This window comes from Pelophylax lessonae (assembly GCF_965119305.1).
Source record: "Pelophylax lessonae genome assembly, chromosome: 3".
Taxonomy (NCBI): Eukaryota; Metazoa; Chordata; class Amphibia; order Anura; family Ranidae; genus Pelophylax; species Pelophylax lessonae.
This window is the reverse complement of record NC_138770.1, coordinates 629,630,623-629,646,015: the sequence shown is the minus strand read 5'-3', so window position 1 is coordinate 629,646,015 and position 15,393 is coordinate 629,630,623.

Sequence of the window (15,393 nt, the reverse complement as noted above, 5' to 3'; positions counted from 1 at the left end):
GGCAGGTTAAACGGGGGTTATATAGATGGGATGTGGGGGTCAGCTGGGGGTGTAAGGGTCTCACCTCAGAAATGGCAGCTGCCAGCTCAGCAAGTCCCTGCACGGCCTCTTCGAGTCCTGGGGGGGGGGGTTGATGCTGCTGTCCTGGGGTCAAGTAAAATTGCCAGTGCTCAGCCCCGCAGCCTCAATCAAGTCACATGTGTCCTGACTCCCTAGCTCGCCCTGCCTCTGCCTGCCTCGATCAGGGAGTTGTAGTTTCCTGGCTGGCTGCGCTGCTCTCAAGTCTCCACCCACCGGGAGACTGAGCACGGCAGTGGCCGGCCGCTGCGGCTGTGCACCTTGCCTGACAAGCCACAAGAAGAAAAAAGGTTGTGAAGGCCGGGAGACTGTGTGGAGTTCTGCGGCCGGTGGGCTGCATTGCCTGCGGCCCGCAAGCCTGGCATAGACAGACCGTCGTTCTGCTTCTGTCCTAAATGATCGGTGGGTCTCGGCAGACATCAAGTCTGCCGGACCGGCTGATTGGCTCCTGCTGTGTCCAATTACAGCGGAAGCAGGTCACAGGTGGCGCGGGGGTGTGCGCACCAGACCTGTACGTGATCCTGCCCGGAGGAGCCACTTTGCCACCGTATATGTACAGTATAGAGTCGCAAGCGGTTAAAGAGTAAAAACATGGAAATTGTTGTTTAGGAGGTTGAAGAGGAGATCAGCAGCACTGAGAAAAGGAGAAAAGAGGTATCCTATAGGGGGGACTTGGAATTGTTTGTGATATACAGAGGCTGATTTACTAAAGGCACATAGGCTGTTCACTTTGCAAGGGGAGTTGCAAGAGAATTGTACCCACAGCTATAAGAATGTGGTGAAGCACTGATGACTTCTATCATCCAATCATCTGCAAGCAAAAATGCAGTTTTTATTTATTTATTTTTTAATTGCATGTGATTGGGTATTCTTTACAAAGTGACATTTCACCACTTTTACTAAACTCTGGGGAAAATTCCCTTGCAAAGTAGACAGCCTATTTGCTTTTAATAAATGACAGTGTTTTAGCAAACTGTCCTTCAGCTAGGGATTACAACTACTTTAAGGCATTGAGGGGATTATTTACTAAAAAAAGAAGTGTGAAAAATCTGGTGCCGCTGTGCATGTTGGCCAATCAGCTTCTAATTTTAGCTTGTTCAATGAAGCTTTGACAACAAAACCTGGAAGCTGATTGGTTTCTATACAGAGCTGCACCAGATTTTGCACTCCCCAGTTTTAGAAAATCAAGCCCTGATTAACTAAAGATAAATAGATGGTTCACTTTGCAAGGGAAGTTGCACTTTGGAAGGGAAATTTCCCCACATCTTAGTAGATAAGGTAAAGCTCCCCTGACTTTCATCAACCTATAATTTTCAAGAAAACGCTGTTTTTTTTTGTTTTTTGTTTTTCCTTGCATGGGATGGGCATTCTTTGTGAAGTGAAATTTCACCACATTCACTAAGCTCTTGGAAAATTCCCTTGCAAAGTGAACAGCCTATATTGCCTTGAGTAAAAAAGCCGCAAGACGTGAATGGATGAATTAATGCAGGCAAATTTACCATCAGTGTTCCTTTAGGGTTTCACACATTAAATTAATCAGATTCAACAGTTATTCATGCAAATAAATCATTGTTTGGTCAACATAAGACTCCTCCTTAACTGCTCTCTAAGGACGGAGTCACTCTTATGCATTCCATTAAAGTGCATTAATCATATGGCCTTAAAGCAGCCCTTTCCTTATGAATATACTGCCAACACACATCAATGAAGGAAAAATATGCACATGATCATTTCTTACAAAGCAGCACACAACAATACGCAGTATGTGCATTGCGGTGTGCTGCAGTCAGTGGTGTATTTAGGTTTTGTGCTGCCCTAGGCCTGACTAAACTTGTGCAGCCCCTAATTTAAATATGACCCACCTCTTCCTGTAAAGGCCACACGCCTTCCTGTTTATGACCCGCCCTGTCATCTGTAAACCACAGACCACAACCAGTCTATCAGTGCCCATCAGTCCAGCCTCATCAGTGCAGCCTTATCAGTGCCCATCAGTGCAGCCTCATTACTGCCCATCAGTGCGGCCTCATCAGTACAGCCCGATCAGTGGCCACCAGTGCAGCCTATCAGTGCCCATCAGTGCAGCTTATCAATGCCACCTCATCAGTGGCCATCAGTGAAGCCTACTAGTGCCCATCAGTACCAGCAGGTAGCAGTGTGACTGCTTTATGGGGGTGCCAGACTGATTTGCCCCATAGGACTGGCACTATACTAAAAGTGTAGTGCAAGCCGGTTTGGGACCCTTTTCGTGCAGGAGCCAGGAGGAGGCTGTTTTTTTTTTCCATGTGGGGTGCAGCTTTTTTGCTGCCCCCCTGCAAAGTGCTGCCCTAGGCCTGGGCCTTGTTGGCCTAGGCCAAGATACAGCACTGGCTGCAGTGCATTGATTAGTGTACAGTGCGTAAGGGTGGCATCCATATAGAACAGTCCTGCAATGCACCCTAGTTGGCCAAATGCATTGATGGGCACTGCATAATAAAATGTCCTTAACCCCTTCATGACCAGGGTCAAAACAAGCCCTAATGTCCAAACCCAATTTTGCAACTCTGACATGTGCTAGGAAAACTGTAGATTACATTGACTCAACTCATGTCCAAGACGAATTATACCATTTTTTTTTTTTAGGACAGATTGGGCTTTTATTTGGTGGTGTATGTTAATAGATACCTCCTGATTCTGCTATATTTTCAAAGGAAAACTGGCCCAAAATAGTAAAAAATATAATTTTTAAAAATGTAACTATATTTTCATGGCATTACCATGACCCACCAGCCAAAAAAAAAGGCAAAATATTTTTTCCTACTCATGGCAATCTTGGTGATACCACATATGTGTGTGTGGTTTGTTCTTTGTACTTGTAGTAAGGCCAAGAATCAAGAGTACGCATATTGTTTTTTTTTTTTTTGTTTTTTTGTTTTTCGGGTGGGGAGGGGGTTGGTCCTACATAAACACACTGAAACTAAATATAAAACCTTCTTATTTTCTATCTAAAATGACACCAACTGACACGAATGAAACAGATCATGGGCTGATCTACCTAATCTTTATTTTTTTTCAACAAACTTTTTTTTTTCTTTTTACTTACAGTCTTCTCCTCTAGTGAGGAAGAAAAGATATGTACAGAGGAGAAGCAGCACTGGGCCTTAACAGTAGTGATAACTGTGATTGGCTAATTACAGTAATCACATGTTCTCCCAGTTCCCGATCATTAGAATGAGATCCAAATCTGTTGGTAACAACTCAGTATCAGTGCTGGGAGCATGCGATTGAGCACAGTTCAAGAACAAACATGGGAGCGCATATATGCAGCATCCAGGAATAAAGACCACTTCATTGACTCCACATATATGTGATACGCTGTGTTAAATGGGTTAAGGGTCAAACTCCTAATAACCTAAACCTCATAGGGTATTTAATACCACACAGGGTATTAAAAATGCCACTTTCATAATTATTTTTATACAGGATTTATATAGCGCCAACAGTTTGTGCATCGCTTTACAACATGAGGGCAGACAGTATAGGTACAATACAATTCAATACAGGAAAAATCAGAGGGTTCTGCTCGTTAGAGCTTACAATTTAAAAGAGAGGGTCAAGTGATACAAAAGGTAATAACTGTGGGGGGTAAACTGATGGAAATAGTGAAAATACAGTTGTTAGGTGGGGGGCAGGATAGGCATCTCTGAAGAAGAGGGTTTTCAGACATCGCCTAAAAGTCAGCAGAGTACGAGATAGTCGGACAGATTGGGGTAGGGAGTTCCATTGGTGGAAGAGGCTTAGGAAAAGTCCTGGAGGTAAGCATGGGAGACAGTGACAAGGTTAGAGAGTTAAGCCTCGTACACACGCGTCAAAAATCGGCAGGGAATTTTCGTCCGACGACCGATCCGCCGATTTTCGGCTTGTTAGTATGATGCTTCCGACAACCGACTCCGACTTTTCGGCCGAAAAAATTCTGGTGTGCAGGCTATAAAATTTTTGTCCACCGTCAAAACACGTCCGATTTTCCGTCAGTCAGTACAGATTTCGGCAGACAAAAATCTGATGAGCAAGACTGGGCATGCTCAGAGAAGAAAGAACACAAAGAAAGCAACCCAACACATGACATCACTTCTGAAGTAGAATTCTGTCGGTCGAAAAAAGTCCAGTACAGTCTAGAGCACATTCCAACCAACAAAACACAACTCTGGACAAAAGACGGACGACCGGTCGGCGGATATTCGTTACGTGTGTACTAGGCTTTAGAGAGCAGGAGGTCTTGGGAGAAACAAGCAGAGCCATTTGGTTGGTATTTTGAGACTAGGCTAGTGATGTAGCTGGGGGAAGAGATGTAGATGGCTTTGTAAGTTATTGTTAGTATTTTGAATTTAATTTGTTAAGTGAGTGGCAGCCAATGGAGGGATTGGCAGAGAGGGGCAGCAGACACGAAGCAGTTGGTAAAATGGATGAGCCTGGCATCAGCATTCATGATGGACTGAAGGGGGGATAGACTATGTGAAGGTAATCCAATGAGAAGGGAGTTGCAGTAGTCAAGGCAAGAAATGACCAGAGAGTGAATTAGAAGCTTTGTGGTGTCATTGGATAGGAAGGAGCATTTTGTCTTTTTTTTCTGATCTACATGCCCCTCAATGTTAACTTACGTGTCCATGCATAGGCATTTTCAGACATTTAGAGGCAGAGGTGTTTCGAGACAAAAAAAAAAGGGGGGCCACCGTGTTCAGAAGAGGAGCGTTTCAGCGTTAAAAACACCTAAAGTGCCTAAGTGTGTCTAAACGAGCTTTAGCGCTAGGCGCTTCAAGCATTTAGGTGTTCATTTATTCCAATGGCAAGAATAAATTAATATTCTGGCAAAATAATGAATGAATGCCCAAGCTCTTGATGCGCCTAAACGCATTTGCAAAACAATGCTTTAGGCGTGTTTGTAATGCTGCTTTTTCCTCCCCTGGAAACGTATGCTCCATGGTCCTGTGTGCATGAGGCCTTAAAGGTGAATTTACATTTTTCTAAATCCACTGAACCTGGCTGTTTATTTGGGAGGGAGGGAGCACAGGCTGCAGTGGTAATGACTCCCTTAGTTAATCAGCTCCAGTGAGCAGCTAATTACATTGCAATATGTCCTTATCCTCCCACTTGGATTCTTATCAAACTACAAAGAAATAAGAAAAAGGTTTTCTTTTATGTTTCCCCTCACATTCTATTATTCCCATTAATCACTCTTCAAAATTAGGGAATGAAGAGCACAACTTAACTGTTACCATTACTAAAGTTTAAATACCAAACCGTGTGCATTGGTGCTGCATTTATAATAATTAGCCTCATTCACCACCTGCTTGGGGTCATGTGATGTCATGTGCATCGCAAGTGAGGTAACAGAATGCTAACATACCAGGATAAGTATCCTTATGTTAAAAAAAAAAGAAAGTTACTGTATTATAGGGTGAGTGCAAAGAAATTAGAAAATAACCAACATATGACTAAAAACAGAGTGCATTAGGTTCAGGCTAAAGCTCTGAAAAATGGAGCATAGCGCTCATTTATTTCTCCATTGGCATATGATAACTAATTCATCATCATTAACTAATTTGCAGGTGATACTGTTCTTGTGGCAAGTATAATCTAAATCCTGCTAGTTCTTAGTGGGATCATTTAGTAATAGCTTTAGAATGTATAGAATCTATATGACATCATCTTTCATTTATTCATTGTGCATGTTATTAACCACTTCATCTCCGGGAAGGTTCTACCCCCCTTAACCTCCCTGGCGGTATGATTGTTTCCGATTTTAGGTGCTGAAAGCGGTCCCATTATTTTGCATGTAATTCTTAAGGATGAGCAGCCCAAACCAACTATTTACATATGATTTTTTTTTACTGTGCGTTCTTCTTTATAACATCTCGGGTATGATAAAGTTTGAAACACAAAATCATAAATTATAATATAATAAATAACTATAAATAAGTTAAAGTATATATATATATATATATATATATATATAGGACAGTAAAACTGCAGGCAAGGGCACTGGGGGGCAAACTGGGGGGTATTCGGTTAACTTTTGCAGTGTTTCATTTTTGCGCTATAAACAAAAACAGAGCGTCAATTTTGAAAAAACACCAATATTTTCTACTTTCTGCTATAAAACATTCCCATTAAAAAATTTTAAAAAAATCAAATTTTTTTTATCAGTTTAGGCCAATTTATCTTCTGCTACATATGTTCGGTAAAAAAAAAAATCCCAAAAAGCGTATAATAATTGGTTTGAGCAAAAGTTATAGCGTTTACAAACTACGGGATAGATTTATGTACGTTTTACTTTTTCTTATTTTTTTTTTATTAGTAATGGCGGCGAGCAGCAATTTTTATCGGGACTGCGACATTGGGGCGGACAAATCTGACACTAAGTGACACTTTTTGGGGACCAGTGACAATAATACAATAATCAGTGCTAAATAATATTTACTGTTACTGTATAAATGACACTGCCAGGGAAAGGGTTAACACTGGGGCTGATCAAGGGGTTAAATGTGGTCCCTATTTGTGCTTACTAACTGTGTGGGGGATGGATTGAACAGAGAGATCGGTGATTCAGCTTAGCTTAATTACATGATCTTTCCCTGCCTCTCTGACAGGAGAGCCGTCTTGCATTGTTTACATTCCAGGCGGCTCTCCTGTCAGTTTCTCTGAAGATTGCTCCTCCCACGGTCTGGCTTCCGCTGTGTCCAATCACAGCAGGAGCGCAGGTCCAGCGGCGCACACGCCGTTGAAACTGTGTGCAGATAATCACGTAGATCTATAAAATTATGCGCACCCGAGCTGCCCTGCCGCAGTATCTGCGTGGGGCGGTCAGCAAGTGGTTAAAGGTAATTGGTGAAAAGAGTAATGAATCTAAAAAATAAAAAAGAACAGGAGTAAAAGTACTGACCATAATGGGCAGCGTAGAACAGTTCACAGTGGTAGAGAAACTCTGTTTGGCTGCTATTGGCCAGTGTTGCTCATCTTAGTTTAAAAAAGTAATTAGTTACAGTTACAAATTACTTCTCCCAAAAAGTAATTGAGTTACTGACTCAGTTACCACATAGAAAAAGTAATTAGTTACTCAGCAAAGTAACTGACTTTTTTTTTAATATTCTATAATGCAATTACGTTCTATAACATCTTATAACACAATAACACACTGGTGGTGGGGGTCTGAGTCCTCCTGACCTGACTTAAAGCGGAGTTCCACCCAAAAGTGGAACTTCCGCTTTAGGGAGTCCTGACCCCCCGACATGCCACATTTGGCATGTCATTTTTTGGGGGGGGGGGAGCGGGTACCTAGTTTTGACAGGTACCCGCTCCCACTTCCGCTCGGAGCGCCGCGGCGCCCTGAGCGGAAGTTCTCCTCTCCCCCTCCCTCCCTGCAATCTTCTGGGACACGTCAGAGGGCCCAGAAGATTGCCGGCCAATCACGGCGCGCAGCGCGACTCGCGCATGCGCAGTGGGTACCCGGCTGTGAAGCCGCAAACTGTAACAGCCGGGTGCCCACAGCAGTGATGCCGGCGCCGAGGGAGAGGATCGAGGCTTCCGGCGGCCGCATCGCTGGACCGTTGGACAGGTGAGTAAATGGCTGGAACTCCGCTTTAAGTAACTTTTTTTTTTTGGTATCTGCTGGCTGCTGCTGTCTCTGGACTGGGTGGCTGCTGCTGGTGGTGGGCGGCTGCCTGGCTGGTGGTGGCGTGGCACACTGGTGGTGGCGTGGGCGCTTGGCACACTGGTGGTGGCGTGGCACACTGATGGTGGCGTGGGCGCTTGGCACACTGGGGTGGCGTGGGCGCTTGGCACACTGGTGGTGATGTGGCACACTGGTGGTGGCGTGGCACACTGGTGGTGGCTTGGCACAATGGTGGTGGCGTGGCACACTGATGGTGGCGTGGGTGCTTGGCACACTGGGGTGGCGTGGGCGCTTGGCACACTGGTGGTGATGTGGCACACTGGTGGTGGCTTGGCACAATGGTGGTGGCGTGGCACACTGATGGTGGCGTGGGTGCTTGGCACACTGGTGGTGATGTGGCACACTGGTGGTGGCGTGGCACACTGGTGGTGGCTTGGCACAATGGTGGTGACGTGGCACACTGGTGGTGGCGTGGCACACTAGTGGTGGCGTGGCACAATGGTGGTGACGTGGCAAACTTGTGGTGGCGTGGGCATGGCACAATGGTGGTGACGTGGGTGGCACACTGGTGGTGACGTGGCACACTGGTTGTGGGGGTCCTCCTGACCTGACTTAATTTTTTTTTCTGGTATCTACTGGCTGCTGCTGTCTCAGTCTGGACTGGCTGGCTGCTGGTGTCGGTGGCACACTGGTTCTGGTGGGGGTCCTGACTGTGACTGTGAGTGACTGAGTCTGTGAGTTTTTTTTTTTGGTACCTGCTGTGCTGGTGGTGTGTGGCACACTGTTGTTGTCCGGGTCCCTCTGGGCCTCTGGCTCCGTCCTCCTCCAGGCCTCAGGCTCTCTCCTCTTCTGGTATGTGCGTTGGTGGAGTCGGTGGTGGACTTCCTGCTGCCCTGTTGGTGGACCGGACCGGTGGTGTTATATACAGTACAGATAAGTGATGATGACTGACTGGCTGGCTGCAACAAGCCGCTTACCTGCCTGGTCGGGTCGCCGATCCGCCGCCCGCCCGCCGGACTCTATGGCCTGCCCTCTTCTATGGCGCGCTGCCTGTTGCTGTTCTCCTGTAACTGTCCCCCGACGAGACGATCGTGACTCACTCCTGAGTCTCCTCCTCTTCTCTCTCCACTCCAGTACCGCGGACAGCGGTCATAGAGGAGAGGGGAATACAATTACATCTACTGCCATCTAGCGGCGGTAGATGTAATTGCAGTAACGCAGCTGAAAGTAACGGCAGCGGCGTTAAAGGGAAAGCACGAGTAATCTGATAGATTACTCGTTCCCCTCAAAAGTAACTGCGTTAAGTAACGCCGTTTACCTAAACGCAGTTACTTCCAACACTGTTGGTAACATTGTTACTAATACATAGGGGTTGCTTTACTAAAGGCAAATGGATTGTGCACTTTGCATAGTGCAGTTACTCCAGACCTTAGTATATGAGGTAAAGCGTCACTTTGCAAAGAATATACAATCACATGCAAAGAAAATGAAAAAAAAAAATAGCATTTGCAGTTGCAACAGAGCTTCTGCTCATTTACTAAGCTCTGGAGCAACTGCACTTTGCAGAGTGCACAGTCAATTTGCCTTTAGTAACTCAACCCCATTATGTTAACTTTTACAGAACAATATAAATGTATGCCTCTTATAGTCCAGATATCTTCAAAATGTATTCCATCAAAGCCAAAATTGCAAGAAAATATTCTTAAAAATATAAATAAATATTTTATAGGAGAAACTCTGTAACAGCTAACACATTTTGTTCTGAGACTTTGTCAGGGGCTCTAACAAATTTTCAGAGGCATTAGCATGGAATTACTGAGAATTTGTTAAACAAAAAAAAAAAAAAAGGTTTTGCTTTTAAAGTAGAACTATAGGCCAAACATGTTTTTCATTTTGGATAGAGTAATGGAGGGTTATAACCTCCTGTAAAGTTTATTTTTGCCATCTGTGTCCCATTGGGGAGATTCCCCTTCACTTCCTGTCTCATAGACAAAACAGGAAGTGAGAGGAAATCCCTGCAAATTAAAGGAATCTCTTGGGCCCCCCCCCCCCCAGGTCACCAGAACTAGTGTCCCCGTTGAAAGATTTGCCTTCTATTACTTTCTGGGGACAACCCAAAATGTGGGATTTTCATACACTTTCATTTTCAATGATAATGGTAAACAGGACAAATAGAGAGGGTGAATCTCCCTAATGGGGACACAGACAGCAATAAAAGTTGACAGGTGTTCTAATTCATTTAATCCCAAAACTGAAAAAAAAAGTTTGCCTTTAGTTATACTTTAATGGCTGGAATACACGGGCCGAATATCGCCCGATCATTCGACCACCGACTTATGAAGACGTGTTCGTTGGTCGAAAACGTTGCCAACATACACAGGCCGAATATCGCCCGACCGTTTGACCGCCGACCATCGAAACAGTGCATGCATGATGATGTTCTACAGATTTTAAATGAACGACCTTAACACCAACGTATAGAATATCGTTCGTTCGCAAACGAGACGACAGAATTTTTCGTTTTTTTCAAACGGGATTTTTCGTTCACAATATCAATATCGGTCACTGATGGCTGGGCATTAACGAGTAGAATATCGGCCGAACCTTCACTGAACGGAAATTTTCGGCCGATTTTCTTATTGTGTATTCCGGCCATAAAGCTTAGTCAGACTAAAAAAAAAATCAGCACAGGGGACAGTATTTACTATCAATGAGAAGTGTCAATTGTGCTGCTGGTTGCTGTTTTAGTTGAAATCTAAAATCCTCTGACTGTAATCATCTGGTGGTGCAGGGGTTAATAAAGTCAAGAGATCTTAATGCACCCGACTCCATTCATAGATCTTAGATCTATGAATGGAGGAGGTGGACCTTTTATTCATTCGTACATTCCTAATTCCTAGATCGCTTTTCATTCATGGAAGCTATAATACAGCTTATATGGGGGGTAGTCAGTACTCTTGATGAGTGCATATGACATGTTTCTTGGCTATATTCACCCCAGACTGCATAAGTATGAGGTGGGCATCAGAGAACTTTGAGTTTCAACTAAAACTACAGGCTGCAGCATAGTAAATACTGTCCCTTGTGCTGATTTTTTTTTTTTTTAAATGTCTAACTTAACTTAACTTTAGGCTTTAAAAGCAAATCTTTTTAGAAAAAAAATCAAACTTAGTAATACCAACATGAAAACTGAGAATTTGTTAGAGCCTCTGATAAAGTCCTATAAAGAAACACATTCGATGTTACAGAACTGTGATATTTCCTATAGAAAAAAAAAAAAAAAAAATATATATATATATATATATATATATATAAATTTTTTTTTATTATTTTTTTTTTAGTATATTTGCTTACAATTTTAGCTTTGATGGAATACATTTTGGAGATAGTTGTATATCTGGGGTCAGAGCACTTTGGATTTCAACTAAAACAGCAGCCAGTAGCACAAGGGACACTTCCTATTGATAGTAAGTATTGTCCCTTGTGGGGTTTTTTTTTCCCCTTTAAAGGTTTGATTAAAATTAGGCTTTACCACTAGGGTTGAGCGGACACCTAGATGTCCGTGTTCGACGGGTTCGGCCGAACTTTAAAAAAAAGTCCGGGTCCGTGTCCCGGACTTTTACCGAACTTTTCCCGGACACCGAACCCCATTGAAGTCAATGGGGACCCGAACTTTAAGGCACTAAAATGGCTCTAAAACACCAAAGGAAAGGGCTAGAGTGCTGCAAATGGCAGCAAAACGTAATTAAGAGCATGGCAAGTGCTCTGCAAACAAATGTGGATAGGGAAATAACTTAAAACAACAACAAAAAACAGAAAAATAAAACAATGTTCTTCTTCATCTCTGAAGGACGAGGCCCATATGGAGTAGGAGGGAGGTTGAGGTGGTGGTGGATGTGGCGGTGACATAGGCGTGCGCACAGGGTGTGCTGGGTGTGCCTGGGCACACCCTAATCACCTAGGGCACATAGCATTGCCAGTGAGGAGATGGGAAAGATCTCCCTGGGACCTGCTCTGCTCTATTTCTCCTTGCCTACAGGTACATGGCCCCGATACATTACTCTCCCTGCTGGCAAACACATGCATGTGTATTTCAACTTTGGGGTGCACACCTTAATGCAATAGGCTGCGCACACCTATGGGCGGTGTAGGTGGAAGCGGCGGTGGAGGAGGACCAGGGCCGGATTAACAGCATCATGGGCTTGGTGCTGAGGATTTTGAAGGGCCTTAAGGGCCGTGCCTTGCCATGCACCCAGAGGAGGAAGGGTGCAGCCATGCATGCCTAATTCAACATGGGATGCTGTCTCTGAAGCCCATAAACACATCCATGCATCGCCAACTGTCCCTCCTTGTCCGGCCTTCACGCTGTGTGGGGAGGTTCTGAGGGTGCTGCCTGGGGAAGCGAGCATAGAAGCCAGACTTCTGTGTTTACAAGTGACAGAAGAGCGGTAACAGTGAATATGGCCAACCCGGGGCCTATATAAAAGGTAGGGGCCTGGAGCTGCAGCTCCAATAGCCCCTACATTAATCTGGCCCTGAGGAGGAGGACGAGGTAGCCAACACTGCTTCTTTTCAAAAATTTTAAATGAGGGTACACCCCAAAAGAGTGAGAAAGAGCAAAAATGGAACAATGGGTGGGTAAGGTCGGTATCCATTGCTATTCTGCATAAGGTACGGAAAAGTCCCGTGGGATCCATGCCTGGTTCATTTTAATGAACGTGAGCTTGTCCACATTGTCTCTGGACAGGCGGCTGCGCTTGTCTGTTATAACGCCCCCAGCCGTGCTAAATACCCGTTCAGATAATACACTGGCTGCAGGGCACGCCAGCACCTCCAAGGCGTAAAGGGCAAGCTCAGGCCATGTGCCCAATTTGGAGACCCAGAAGTTGAAGGGGGCAGACCCGTCATTCACTACATGTAGGCGTGTGCACACATACTGCTCCACCATGTTGGTAAAATGCTGCCTCCTGCTAAGACGTTCCATCTGAGCTGCTGGTGCTGCTGTTTGTTGTGGCGTGCTGACAAAGCTTTTCCACATTTCGGCCATGCTAACCCTGCCTTCTGAGGTGCTGGCGGTGCCCTGGTTGCGTTGGCGACCTCCTCCTCCTCCTCCTCTGCCTTGTGCTTCCACTGTGGCCCCGCTGTCAGATGGGAATGCCAGCAGCATGGCGTCTACCAGCGTGCGCTTGTACTCGCGCATCTTGCGATCGCGCTCCAGTGAGTGAATTAAGGACGGTACGTTGTCCTTGTAACGGGGATCCAGCAGCGTGGCCACCCAGTAATCAGCACAAGTTAGAATGTGGGCAACTCGGCGGTCGTTGTGGAGACACTGCAGCATGTAATCGCTCATGTGTGCCAGGCTGCCCAGAGGCAACGAAAGGCTGTCCTCTGTGGGAGGTGTATCGTCCGTGTCCTCTGTATCCCCCCAGCCACGCACCAGTGATGGCCATGAGCTGGCCTGGGTGCCACCCTGCTGTGAACATGGTTCCATCTCCTCCTCCAGCTCCTCCTCCTCCTCATCCTCCTCATCCTCCAGAACTGTGCCCCTGCTGGACAATTGCGTCCCTGGCGTTTGCGTGTGCAGGAACCCACCCTCGGAGCCCCTTGCGAATGACTGCCCTGAAAGCCTTGGAAATGTTACCTCTTCATCCTCCTCCTCCTCCTCATCCTGTGCCACATCCTCTTCCATCATCGCCCGAATTGTTTTTTCAAGGAGGCATAGAAGTGGGATAGTTAAGCTGAGAACGGCGTCATTGCCACTGGCCATGTTGGTGGAGTACTCAAAACAGCGCAACAAGGCACACAGGTCTCGCATGGAGGCCCAGTTATTGGTGGTGAAGTGGTGCTGTTCCGCAGAGCGACTCACGCGTGCGTGCTGCAGCTGAAACTCCACTATGGCCTGCTGCTGCTCGCACAGTCTTTCCAGCATGTGCAAGGTGGAGTTCCACCTTGTGGGCACGTCACATATGAGGCGGTGAGCGGGAAGGCCGAAGTTACGCTGCAGCGCTGCCAGGCGAGCAGCAGCAGGGTGAGAACGCCGAAAGTGCGCACAAACGGCCCGCACTTTCTGCAGCAGCTCTGACATATCGGGGTAGTTTTTAAGGAACCTCTGCACCACCAAATTCAGCACATGCGCCAGGCAAGGGATGTGCGTCAAACCGGCTAGGCCCAGAGCTGCTATGAGATTTCGCCCGTTATCGCACACCACCAGGCCGGGCTTGAGGCTCGCTGGCAGCAACCACTCATTTGTCTGCTGTTCCATGCTCCTCCACAACTCCTGCGCGGTGTGTGGTTTGTCCCCCAAACAGGCAAGTTGTAAAACTGCCTGCTGTCGTTTACCCCTGGCCGTGCTGAAGTTGGTGGTGAAGGTGTTACGCTGTCCGGATGAGGAGGCGGTAGAGGATGAGGAAGCGGAGTAGGAGGAGTTAGGAACAGGAGGCAAACTGAAGCGCCCTGCAATCCTCGGTGGTGGAAGGACATGCGCCAAATTGCTATCCGCCTCAGGCCCATCCGCCACTGCATTTACCCAGTGTGCCGTTAGGGAGATATAACGCCCCTGACCGTGCTTACTGGTCCACGTATCCGTAGTTAGGTGGACCTTGGCACAGATGGCGTTGCGCAGTGCACACCTGATATTTTCCCCCACTTGGTTGTGCAGGGAAGGGATGGCTTGCCTGGAAAAGTAGTGGCGGCTGGGCACGACGTACTGTGGGACAGCCACCGACATAAGGTTTTTAAAACTGTGCGTCTCCACCAGACGGAATGACAGCATTTCAAAGGCCAATAATTTTGAAATGCTGGCATTCAGGGCCAGGGATCGCGGGTGGGTAGGGGGGTACTTCCTCTTCCTCTCAAGTGTTTGGGAGATGGAAAGCTGAACGCTTCCACGGGACATTGTGGAGATGGTTGTTGGTGACCCAGGTGGTGGTGTTGCTGACAGATCGTCTGTTTGCGGGGTGGCAGGTGCCGGTATCACTACAGATGTGGCTGGAGCGGCCGAGACTGCAGCAGAAGAGGAAGCAGGATGAGCCAGAGACGTTTCTTGGTTTTGAAGGTGTGTACTCCACTGCAGCTCGTGCTTTGCACTTAGATGCCTGATCATGCAGGTTGTGCTCAGGTTGAGAAGGTTTATGCCTCGCTTCAAGCTCTGATTGCACAGGGTGCAAACCACTCGTGTCCTGTCATCAGCACATTTTCTAAAGAACTTCCACGCTAGAGAACTCCTTTGAGCTGACTTTGGTGCGCTCGTTCCCTTGCTGCGTTGGGCAGTAGCGGGCGTAGTGTCTAGGGCACGGCCGCTCCGCTTCTGCACCCTGCTCCCTCTTCTGCTGTGCTGGTGGCTCTGTGCGACCACCGCCTCTTCCTCCAAACTACTCAGGTCACCTGCATGACGTTCATTCCATGTGGGGTCGAGGACCTCATCGTCCTCCACATCATCTTCCACCCAGTCTTCACCCCTGCCCTCCTTGTCGGTCTCCACAATGCTGAACGCCGCAGCAGTTGGCACCTGCGTTTCGTCATCATCGGAGACGTGCTGCGATGATCCTTGCATGTACTCATCTTGAGAAATAAGTGGTTGGGCATCGCTGCACTCAATCTCTTCCACTTCTGGGGCAGGGCTAGGTGGATGGCCCTGGGAAACCCTGCTGACAGAGTCCTCAAAAAGAATA